The sequence below is a fragment of the Lissotriton helveticus genome, chromosome 1_1 (genome assembly GCF_964261635.1).
Source record: "Lissotriton helveticus chromosome 1_1, aLisHel1.1, whole genome shotgun sequence".
In the NCBI taxonomy this organism is placed as follows: Eukaryota; Metazoa; Chordata; class Amphibia; order Caudata; family Salamandridae; genus Lissotriton; species Lissotriton helveticus.
The window spans coordinates 520,450,438-520,463,443 of NC_136057.1; the positions used below are offsets into that span (position 1 = coordinate 520,450,438).

At 45.3% G+C, this 13,006-nt stretch overlaps 1 protein-coding gene across 1 annotated transcript in view; it reads left to right on the forward strand.

The window, feature by feature from the left end:
- The window catches only part of LOC144770064 (potassium voltage-gated channel subfamily A member 5-like), a 488,637-nt gene that overhangs the window by 170,709 nt on the left and 304,922 nt on the right, over window positions 1-13,006 (forward strand). The window lies entirely within an intron of this gene.

Below are 13,006 nucleotides of genomic sequence, written 5' to 3' on the forward strand. Positions count from 1 at the left end.
TTGGACTGATAGTTCTATTCCTTTGTTGGGTTGTAAAGCTCTTTTTGGAATACTTTTAAGGTTTGCTGCTGTAAGTGGCAATAAAGGTTTATTGCATAATGCCAGCCTCCTGTCTCACCATAAAATTCTCATTTGTATGGCGTCATTTACTGTGAAAATAAGAAATTCATATATTATCCTGCATATGCCGCATTATTGAAAAGGTGAATTGGTAACCTTTCCATTCAGGAGGAGCCCAAAACATTTGTCACTCCCAAACATTTGGAAGGCTTGCCAAAGGGGTCAGGATTATGCACTAATATTTACGTGATGTGTGCTTTAGCTATTTTTATGCAAACGTCTGCCACTAATCCTTTGTTGCTGAAAATTGCAGACTTTTCCCTCCAGAATCATTATAGAAGTATTAAAGGTTAAAGGGACAAGATATGGACTGATTCTTCTTTAAGATTGTTCTGCTGATTCTTCTGTTCTTCCACACCTTTATTTTAGTATTTTAAATGTGCTGATTCTCACGGTAACCTAGAATCAGTGTTTTTTATTCACACAATGACACGCACATCAGTACAATGCAGCCAAACACTTGATAGGAAGTATAGCAACGTCATATGGCAACGTCATGCAGTTCTTGCACTGAGTACCACAGAAGTTTGGGAACTGCTGCAAATGTTCATTCTTTGGCTCCATAACTCAGTTAAAACAGCTGTAACCACTCTGCAGGTCACTCACCAATACAATGTCAAACAGGAGTGGTTTTGTCCTACTCAGTTTTTCTCTAAAGTGCATATCTTGGTGGCAGTTGAAACCCAGGCTATTGTTCCAGAGAAACATAAGGGCTATCCTACACAGTCCATTTGGTCCATTCTGGGACCTGCCTTGAGACCCTTACAGGTGAGTAATCGCGCTTAACAAACACCTGATTTGATTTGATTTTATTTGATTCTGGGGAAGATTGACTTCGCTCCTGCAACAGTCCATTTGTGGAGTCACATCATCTACACTTTTAGGTTTTATGCAGTGATAGCTCCCCCAAAACAGTAAGATACAAGACTCCATTATGGATTGGGACATTCCATATTTCTCTTAACGTACCAGTCAAAAATTCACTTTACTCAACCAAAGTTAAAGAATGGTTACAAGAGGAGGGATGGAAAACTCATAGTTGGTTTTGCCATTATTTCACAGTAACATGTCCCTCCCAGACTTTGAGGCATAGTAACTGGGAACTAGGATAGTTGTAATGAAAGTATCGCAGTAGAAATACACTGACTGGAAACCAATTGACTTCTTTTCTATCTTTCACGAATCAGTGAGAACAATAGGGGAAATTCCCTAAAAATTCTTTAAATGGAATGCAAAATGCTGTGTGCCAGTATACAAGTGACTTTTTAAAGTCTTTAAGATCCTTCACTGATCTAGTAAGATTGTTAGCTGACTCTTATTAGCCATGCTACTGCCTTCCTGCTGTGATAGGGATTTGTCTTTCTATGCTAAAGGTCACTGTCCAGTTGTGCATTCCAAGTTGTAAAGTGTTCCATATTCGCACGCCAGTAAAGATAAAGCTCTACGCAGTGCTACAAACCTAAGTACACATAGATCCTTATGGGCAAATGTTCATCCAGTGAATGAAGGCCCTTAATCACAGCACAAAATACTGTAAACCTTTCTCTTTTGGTCACTAGTAGCCATTGTAGGGAAATTTAAATATGAAATATGGAACAAGACATGATCCTACATTCACATACACAACATAATTATTTTTCATCTGTGCCTCTGAAAGTAACAGATACCCGTAATTCCAGACTGCAAAGTAGGGTTGTTTGATCATAATGAAAAATATGGCAAAACTTGAATTGGAAAAATTCTGCAATTAACCCTTTAATGATAAACACAGCAGACATGGTGATAATTTGATCTTTGTTGTCAGACAAAGTAATGATTCAAAAACAGGATGCCTCTCCGTATTTTAATGCCCAGGACAGCAACACAAGAAGTTGTCAGTTTCAGAACTGTGTCTTGGATGTTTTCCTGATGCCATAGCTTGGCTCAAGGTGATTGATACTTATTAAATACTAGTTGGCATAGAAGGTGGTAAAATGTGTGTCCATGATGTTGTCAGCCAAGGAGAGATTGCAACCTCGTGGAGCCTTCCAGGTGATGAATAGGTATTTACGTAGGAGTGTGCAGCTAAGTGCTCACAGGACCCCTTCACCCTTACATCTGTCTGATCTTAAGGAGATCAGCTCGCGCCTTTCTCTGAAGGCCTCTTAAGTGTTGAGCTTCTGAGCCTTTCGGCCTCTGTCTAAGTGGTGTGCTTCGCAAACCACTACACTTAACTCCACCCACCACTGAATAATGGGTGTTTCTCTGCTGATGGTGTTAATAGAATTTACTAATGACTCAACAGCACCATGTCATAAGGAACGAAGTATTTGACAGATGAATGATGAGTGAAGCAGAACATAAATTCTGAAACCAATTAACATCAAATGCTAAATGAAAATCACAAACAAAGCAGAGCCTATCATCTAAGCTTGACAGAACCCAACTTGAAAGACGCCCAACAGATTATGAGACAATTGCTAATATTTTAATTCCTAATTGTGTTGAGATTTCTGTATTTCTGCTTCTGTGTTTACGTGAACACGGACCCTCTTTGGAGTGATACTAAATGGTTGCTCATGGTAAATCCAGATACATATTCTCAACCCTCATGGGCCAAGAGATTTGTCACTTATAAGCATGTGCACATGTGCAAGTATATAATTTATTTTCTGATACATGGTAGCCTGTGATCCCTGTATAAAAGTTTGTCTCTGATTTCCTTCTTACAGATGACTTGTTACTTCTGCAGCTTCCTGTAGTAAAAGAAGCATTGACAAAGCCAATAGGCTTCGTCTATGCAAAATCTATTGGCTTTGACAATGTTTTGTACATGCAGCACAGCAGCGCACGCTACTGTGTAACATGGCTTATAGGCACTATGACACGGCCAGCATCGACCCCATCAGAGTGCTTTGTTAAAACTTTAAGTCAAGTTGCCTTCATTCACTGTCTACAGAAAAGTTTACAGTGTATCTTATCAGTGGTAGTTCTCGTAGTAACGTTCTCTACTCCTTCATCTTCCCCAGTGAGAAGCTGTCAAGACAATATAGGCCTCCAGGGTACCCTTTTCCATCTCCACCAGGCAAGGCACTATCCAAACAGTCTCCATCAGTGGAACTCAAGGGAAAGGAAGCCTGCAGTACATCACACTGTCACGAGCACATTAGCAATAACTTCACAAAAGAATAATAAAAAAGAGGAGCTTCCACTAAGGAACGGGCAATAAAGCAACAATTACATTAAAAAATAATGTTTTCATTTAGCAGATGTGCTCGTAATCTGCAAGCAGTTATGTAGTGACTGTGATCGACTCCAACTCACAAAAGAAGGGGAGAGGGTCAATAACTCTCCACTACCCCAAACCCCCTAGTTTAACATGTTAACACAAAGAGGGGTAGAGAGAAAAACACAAATACACTCGTGAACATGCAGTGGCACAATTCGTGTATTTAGAAAACTGCCCTCACTCACAAAACAAACAGTGATAACAAAGTGTGTGTTACCTTGTGACTGGGTACAGTGATAGAAAAAGATTGCAAAGGATTTGCAGTCTAAGGAGGGGTGTTTTGGAAACTTGACATTCTCTATAACACTTTCCATCCTTCACTATTTTAATCCTGACCATGGAACCCAAGAATAAAGGTCTCGTGAAGGGTATCCATGACCCAGTTTTAAGCACTTTCTATCGCTGCACCTTTTTCTATCACTGTACCCAGTCACAGGACAACACACACTTTATTATCACTGTTTGTTATGTTTGTGTTTGTTTTGTGTTTCCCCCTCCATATGCTCCGTCCTGTCCGTGGCTATGCTAGGACGTTTTGTTAGCAGTCCCGATGATGAAGCATGTCACACACATTTGTGTGTGAGTGAGGGCAGTTTTCTAAATACACGGATTGTGCCACTGCATGTTCACAAGTGTATTTGTGTTTTTCTCTCTACCCTTCTTTGTGTTAACGTGACTGTAGATGGGAGCATTCGACAATGAAAGTGCCCAACTGAAAGAACAGTAATAAATGCTTTTATGAGTCAGAAAACAAAAGAAAGTAATTATAACGGACCCTGTTTAATCGACGTGACCACAACTGTAAATAAAAACAAAATGCTCTTTGGCTTCACCAGTCTTGCACTGACAAAGTTGGCTCAGATGCTCCGTCCATCACCACCCCCTTTTGTACCGCTTTGACCGCCATAAGTGTGGCAGGGTATGCTCAGACGTGAGTCCCTTGCTCACTTTGCCACTGGATTCAAGCAAGCCAGGCTGAAGACGGCTGTAATGCCAGAAACCGGTCCTCGGAAGCTTGTTTCCGGTCCAGGGAAGGCATGGCTTTGCAGTTCGGGCTAGATTGTGCCCATGAGGCACAGGGTCAGACTGATTTGCATGTAGCCATGTCTGAACTGGGGTGGCAGAGTGGGCTAAAGAACGGTGATGGATCAAACCCAGATCTTTTGACTGGGTGTGAGTGTTTAGTTGGCTCAGATGCTCCGTCCATCACCACCCCCTTTTGTACCGCTTTGGCCGCCATAAGTGTGGAAGGGTATGCTCAGACGTGAGTCCCTTGCACACTTTGCCACTGGATTCAAGCAAGGCGGGCTGAAGACGGCTGTATTGTCAGAAACCGGTCCTCGGAAGCTTGTTTCCGGTCCAGGGAAGGCGTGGCTTGGCAGTTTGGGCTGGACTGTTCGCATGAGACACAGGGTCAGACTGATTTGCATATAGCCATGTCTGAACTGGGGTGGCAGAGGGGGCTAAAGAACGGTGATGGATCAAACCCAGATCTTTTGACTGGGTGTGAGTGTTTGATTGGCTCAGATGCTCCGTCCATCACCACCCCCTTTTGTACCGCTTTGGCCGCCATAAGTGTGGCAGGGTATGCTCAGACGTGAGTCCCTTGTACACTTTGCCACTGGATTCAAGCAAGCCGGGCTGAAGACGGCTGTAATGCCAGAAACCGGTCCTCGGAAACTTGTTTCCTGTCCAGGGAAGGCATGGCTTGGCAGTTCGGGCTGGACTGTTCCCATGAGGCACAGGGTCAGACTGATTTGCATATAGCCATGTCTGAACTGGGGTGGCAGAGTGGGCTAAAGAACGGTGATGGATCAAACCCAGAGCTTTTGACTGGGTGTGAGTGTTTGATTGGCTCAGATGCTCTGTCCATCACCACTCCCTTTTGTACCGCGAGTAGCGCTAGCGGCAGGTCCCGTTTCCCGGCGCTCGGACAATTAAACATAATTTAAATATATCGCTCGAGTCCGAGTCTTGTGTAAATCAGACCACCATAACTGGCGACGAGGCTGTGAGACACAGCACCACACCCAGTGGCACGGACCCCGCCCAGCACCAAAATTTAATCCCAAGCGTGGCAGAGGGGCATGGATCACCACAAGACAAGAGGGGCACCCCTGAAGCCTCCGATCACTGGGCAGCTGTCAGTGTTTCCCCAGGGGAAAGCAGGAGAGGCGCAAGTCCAGAGCAAAACTGCAGGAACACAGTCAGTGTACAACACACACCACGTGGCCATTAGCAGGCCCAGGGACCACAGGGATTAATGCACACACCAGCCATAACTAGGTGCCGGCCATCTGCAAGTGTACTGGGCTCATCATAAGGACTCAGATAACCCCAGCTACGATAGTAGCAACCAGCACCGCTCGCAAGAAGGGCAGGCCGGGTAGCGAGGGCCGTTAACGGGTACACCAGTGGCCCCAGCGGGGATCACGGCACCCGAGCCCCACCCTGACAGGGCACAGCGCTGGAGATCCAGGGCTCATCCCGAGACAGAGAAGGGAGTCCTGCGCAACCGCAGGCAAGCAGAGCAGAAGAGAGGCATACCCCGGGGAGCCCACCAGAAGTCGCTACACAGCCAGTTCCTGCCCAGCATGAAGGAGGGAGAATGTGTGCGCAAACGTCATCCCTCACTAACCTGGTCCCGTTCTTGCCAGAAAGGGGTGAGCCAGCAATGCCTTTGGAGGACTGGAAGCGATACTTTCTGAACTACCTGTCGGCATTAGAAGACAAGGGCGAAGGCGAGTTCTCCAGTGCGAGGAGGAAAAGAATACTGCTACATAACCTCGGACCTGAGGGCATCAGAGTATACGACAACCTAGTAAAGAAAACCAGGACCCCCGAACAACACAGATGAGTTCCAACATGCGCTAGAGGATTTGGACTCACACTACCGCCCAGTGGTGTGCATAGCTGTAGACAAGTGCAATTTTTTCCAAAGAAAACAAAGCAGCAGTAAATCAATAAATGAATACATAGCTGCCCTGCAGAAACTGGCTATGACGTGCACATTTGGCACAATGCATGACGAGCTCATCAGAGATCAGATCATTATGCACACCGCAAATACAGCGATCCAAGAGAAACTATGGGTTAAACAGAGACGCCTCTCTCAAGGAAGTCGTGGCGCTTGTGAAGATGGCGGAACTATCAAAGAGGTGTGCAGAAGCAGCGAGAAGGGAGAGCCCCAACAAAACCCCTGTATGCAAAGTGACGGACAGGAGCAAACAAGAGGTAACCCAGCAGCCCACACAGTAGAATACCAAGTTTCAGAAAGGGTACCCTCAAAGACCCATGAGAACACAAAAGCCGCAAGGAGAGAGCAGAAACAACTGTTACAGATGCGGAAGTCAAACACATGCCAGCCACGACAAAGGATGCCCAGCGTTCAGAGCAAAATGCTCCTTCTGCGGTATAATGGGGCACTACGAAAAGGTGTGCAGGCAGAAATTCAAGAGATCAGAGGTGAAGTACGTAGCCCAAGAGATGGACAGAGAAGAAGAGGCACATGAAGGAGAAGACGAAGAGGACGAAGTCTTATGTGGTGACGACCAGGTACTAGGTGTGAACTGCGCAAGGTCCAGGAAACCAGCATTACAAATGGAAATTGGAGGAGTGCCGATCAACATAGTGGCAGATTCGGGCTCTCCATTTACTATTGTCCAACAAACAGTATGGGAAAGGGACTTTGAACCACAGGTAAGCAAGGACCTACTCCCCACGGACATACACCTTGTCACGTATAATGGTGAACCTATACCCATGGTGGGTTATTGCATACTCAAGTTCGAGTTCAGAGGAAGAGCAGCTGAAGGGAAAATCTATGTCATCGAGAAAGGACCGGCAGTCCTAAGAGGATAGACCAAGGCACGCTAGGGATCCAACTCAACCCAGGAGGGACCACACAAGTGATGATGACAGACACGGTACAGGCATATGAAGAAGAGGCATGGAAGAAGGAGTACTTGGAAGTCTTCAAGGGAACGATCGGTCGGATGACAATATTCACGCATAAAATATGCTTAAAAGCGGGAGCACAACCAGTGAGCCACAAAGTCTGCAACATTCCCTTCAGGAGCAAGGAGGCCGTACAGGAGGAGCTCCAACGATTGGAAAGAAATGGAGTCATTGAAGCCATTGAAAGTGCCGAATGGCTTGCACCGTTAGTATTCGCACAGAAGCCCAACGGGAAGATGCGTTTGTGCGTGGATTTGAGGGAACTCAATAAGAACATCATGGTGGATAAGTTCCTCCTGCCCCGGATCAACGAGATGTTGGCAAAAACAAAGGGAGTGAAATGGTTCTCCCCGGTGGACCTCACATCCGCGTACCACCAAATCGCCCTACATCCTTGGTGAAACCATCTAACGTCGTTCATCACACCCTTCGGATGCTATAAATTCCTGAGAATGCCTTTTGGGTTAGCATCCACGGCTGTGGTATTCCAAAAACTGATGCACAGATTATTTCAAAAAGTGGAAGGCGTGCAGTACTTCCAAGACGACATTCTCATAATAGCAAGTCAAAGAGTGATCACGATGCCAAACTGCACACGGTTCTGACCATCCTAGCGCAAAACGGTCTCACTGCAGAGTGGGGTAAATGCAAGTTCGGAGTGGGATCAGTGACATACTTAGGCCACGAGATCAGTGAAAGCCAATGTGACTGCTATTAAAGAAGCACCTACGCCAAAAAGGAAGGAAGAAGTCCGTTCGTTCCTAGGCATGGCTGAATTTTATATCAAGTTCGTTCTCCACTTTGCATCCAAAACATATCACTTAAGACAGCTCTTGAAGGAGAAGAACACCTTTAAATGGACAAAGGAAGAGCAGACAGAATTTGAATTATTGAAGCAGGACATCTGTGAGGCCGTGCCTCTCAAGGGATTTGACCAACCAGCCCTATCTATACTGATCACTGATGCCAGTGACAAAGGACTATGGGCGGTTCTAATGCAGACATCCCGGGAAGGAGAGGTTAACACTGTCAGTTTCGTCTCCAGGTCCCTGGCTCCCAATGAGAAGAAATTTGGTGTTATAGAAAAGGAAATGTTGGCAGCAGTGTGGGCCATGGAACGGTTCAGACAATTTTTGTGGGGTTCAAAGTTCTTACTCCGTACAGATCACAAGCCACTGGTGAGAGTCCTGACCTCGAGTGGGCATGCACATGCGACACCACGGATAGCAAAGATGACATTGAGACTACTCTATTATGTCTACGAAGTGGAGTATATCCCCGGGACAAAGAACAAGGTAGCAGATTTCTTGAGCCGTGCAGCTGCCAGGGAACTGGCTGCGGAACAAGAGCCATCAGAATGGGAGGATTACATAGTGGCACTTACGCAAGACCCTGAAGGAGTGATCAGCAGTCAAGTATGGGAGGAAGCATACAGCAACAATGAGACATTGAAGGCAGTGAAAAGATTTGTGATGCAAGGATGGCCAGACAAAAGGCACATGGACAGCCAATTGAGGAAATACTGGGAGGTCCGGGAGGAATTATCCATTGGGGGCAATCCAGTGTTCCTGCTCCGAGCAGATAAGGTAATACCTCCACAACCGCTAATAGATCATCTCCTGGCCATCCTACACGAGGGACACCTCGGAATAATGAAGACAAAAGCCAGGGCGAAGCAGGCGTATTGGTCAGACCCTCCAGCTTATCGCGATTTCGCGATTTGCAAAAAAATCACGAAATCGGCCGATCTGTTGAAATGCCGCGATATTTGGGCAAAAGCCTGCGAAATATGCCGTTTCCGCCGTCTCCGCAGTTTTCCGCTTTAAAATCCAGCCCCATGCGCACCCATTTTCCATTCCCCAGGATTTCGCGGCGAGAGAAGGAGCGAGCGGAGGTCGAGGACGGCGGCCGAGGGCCGAGAGAGGGAGAAGACCAGCAAGAAGCGGCAGCGACACACACACACACGAAGACTCTTCCTCTTCTCCAGAGACCAGGGAAGCGGACTCGGAGCAGGAGAACAGCCGGCCGGCGAACACAGACAGGAGGTACGTCCGTCCCTGCCAGGATCCCGTTAGCAGGGAACAAGAAGCTGTTCGGAAGTCATTTCCGACCCACAGAAATACTAAAATAAAAGACTAATGTCCCCCGAGGCCCGCCGCGTCCCCCGTGTGCGGCGGCCCTCGGCGGGCCTTCGCGGGACATTAATCTTTTATTTTTAGTATTTCTGTGGGTCGGAAATGACTTCCGAACAGCTTCTTGTTCCCTGCTAACGGGATCCTGGCACCAGTCACAACATTTTCATTTAAGTCAATGTAATATTATATTACACCTTCTGACAGTATTGTGTGTTTGAGTGGGGTTAGTAGCAAGCAAATTGATCGAGTAAAAGGCAAATTTGCATCTTGCTTTGGAGAGGACACAGCTTACCGCCCAACTTACTGCTCGACTGTTTTCCTGGCATTTCTTAAACCCTCTTACTAAGGCACTTCGTTTTTCTTTGTCAACATTTCATATAGTCCTTGTGTGCAGCTTTTCAGAGTCAACCTGTTTATGCTGTTTTGTACTTTAACCTTGACTGACATGCGTTAAGGAACAATGTTTTGTATTCACAGCCTCATTCAGACAACAAGTCATTTTGCTTACAAGTGGGTTTATGAAATGAGTGTACTTTCCCAGGTCACAACCTTACAAATTTTGCATATTCCTTAGAAAATATAGCAGCTCTTGCATGACCTTTGCCTTAAAACATTGTGGATTGTAAAAACAACAGGTGATGGACAGAATGCAGAACAATGTCATACATTCACCCCAGTACAGAGATCTGGGCCAAAATCCATAGTTTTTTTGCTCACCATGCCATTCCAGTTTGAACCCAGCCATATGCAAATCAGTCTTGACCCTGTGCCCCATGGGTACAGTCCAGCCCGTACTGCCAATCCAAGTCCTCCCTGGACTGGAAACAAGCATCCAAGGACAGGTTTCGGGCTTTCAGCCCTCATCAGCCTGGATAGCTTGACTCCAGTGGCATGGAGAGCACGGGACTCACGTCTGAGCATACCCGTCCCACTCGCTCCGAGACCTGTCTCTGCCTCCAGCATGCCTAGTCTGAAACCTGTGAGGGCTCAGAAGAACTGAACGTACATGGCCAAGATTAACATGCCTTTTAACTAAAACAAATGGGCTGAATTGTAAATAAACAAAATGTACATAGCTCCATGTTGTCAAATAACTCAAACAGTAAGATATCTGTGTTTGGTGTTGCAAAAAACCCAAAATAAAATGCCGCTAAATGCCGCTAAATTTCCATTCTTGTGCCGCTAAATTTTCATTTTTGTGCCGCTAAATTTGCCAATCCATGCCGCTATATCCTGGGGGGTCTGAGTGGCCAGCAATGGACAATCTAATAGAGCAACATGTTAAGGCATGCGAGAGTTGCAGCCAAGCGGACAAGGCGCAAGTCCTACTACGTCCACCCCTAGGGAAGTTCACTTGCCCCACAAGCCCGTGGGAAATGCTCTCCGTTGACATCTTGGGACCCATACTAGACAAATATGCGATAGTCCTGATAGACAGGTACACCAAGTGGCCGGAGGTGGACATTTGTGAGGAGGCCGATACAGAAACCATACTTTCCTTCCTCACAGCCACTTTCTTGAGGGAAGGTATTTCCAAAGTAATCACGAGTGACAATGGACCACAATTCATTTCAGCCAAGTGGAACGCGTTCATGGACCACAACGGTATAGAAGTCAATCACACTCCCGTGTATCATCTGGCGGGAAATTGACTAGTAGAGAGGTTTAACAGGGTGATAATGGGCTCTGTGCAGGCAGCACTAAGTGCTGGCAAAGACTGGGAGAAGGAACTACAAAAGATGCTGTGGGAATATCGCATTATCCCAACCAACACTGGGTACAGCCCGTTTAAAATACTCAGAGGACGAGACCCTTTCACAAAAGACAACCTAGCATGGAAACAACTGGTGGTCCAAAGTAAATGGTCCCCAGCTTTAGTACGCTGCAACATGGACAGAGCACAGGCCTTGTACACTGAAAACTATAACAAACGTCGCAACGTAAAGGAAGTGACCTTAGAGAAGGGCGAGTGGGTGAGAGTGAAGCAGGCAATGATGAAGAAGAAGAAAGGCGACAGCAAGCTTAGTCCTCCATTGCAAGTAGTAGAGCCGTATGCCGGATCGGCCTTGCTAAGTGACGGCAGAGGGTGGTCTCAAGATAGAATGGCACGGTGCAACAAAGTCATGAAGTAGGTAGGCTCGGAAGCTGAGAGTTCACCCACCCCAGAGGGAAGACAAGAATTGAAAAGGACACAAGAATCGGAAGCAGACAAACAAGACACCATCATCATGGAGCAGAATAACAAAGAACAGTACGATCCATGGAGTGTGAAGGGGAAAGACCGGCCTCTCCAGTCAAGCCTCGCGGCCCAGGTACGGAGACTATGGAAGGAGAGCTGAGGAGAAGAGCGATGGAGAGCGCCAGCCCTCCAGGCAGTGACTGGCGAATGAGAGGCAGCCCGATGAAAACTCGTACCAGATTGGGCAGGCTGATCAAGGCACCCAAGAGGTTGGAAGACTATGACATGGAAACCAAGTAAGACTATAATGTACCTGTTACACTGACTACTGCGGTAGTCCAGGGACTATTTCAGTATCCTCATTGTTTCATGATTGTTGTGTTGTAATATTAAAGGGGGGAGATATGTGGCGACGTGCTCTAGTTTTCGGAGCGTGCGCCAGTGCATCATGGGAACGTGCGGGCGGCCATTTTGAGATGCCGCGAGTAGCGCTAGCGGCAGGTTGCGTTTCCCGGCGCTCGGGACAATTAAACATAATTTAAATATATCGCTAGACTTCGAGTCTTCTGTAAATCAGACCACCATACTATCCCTTATATAACCACAGCAGCTCCTCCTTAAATTATTACATGTTTTTCCATTAATATGTTTTTTAATTCTTTTTCTAAAATATTATTTTGTAAATGAGCATTATTCGTGCTAACAGTATGAATCTATGACATAATATCGACAGACAGAATATCTACATACAAAAATATCGACAAAAATATCGAAATCAAAAATATCGGAGTCCTATCTTCATAAAGGTAAGTACAAAAATATCGAAAAATTAATATCGTAGTACAAAAATATCGAAAATAAAAATATCGTTTTTTTAAATATATTAATAATAATGTAAAAATAATTTTAAAATACATATAAATTAACAAATATTAAATAAAAACATTAAAACATAATTAAAAAATAAAACTAATACATATACATTTAAAATAAATTAAAAACGTAATAATTTAATGTAATTTTATTTTTTTTAATTTCATTTAATTGATTTAATTTAAATATAAATTTATTTTATTTTTACCCTGCATGCCTGTACCTCAAAAACCCCAAACTGACCCTGAACCCTAAAAATACCCCTTTACCCAAAACCCCAAAACTGACCCTGAACCCTAAAAATACCCTTTTACCCAAAACCCCCAAACTGACCCTGAACCCTAAAAATACCCCTTTACCCAAAAACCCAAAACTGACCCTGAACCCTAAAAATACCCCTTTACCCAAGAACTGAAAACTGACCATGAACCCTAAAAATACCCCTTTACCCAAAAACTGAAAACTGACCCTGAA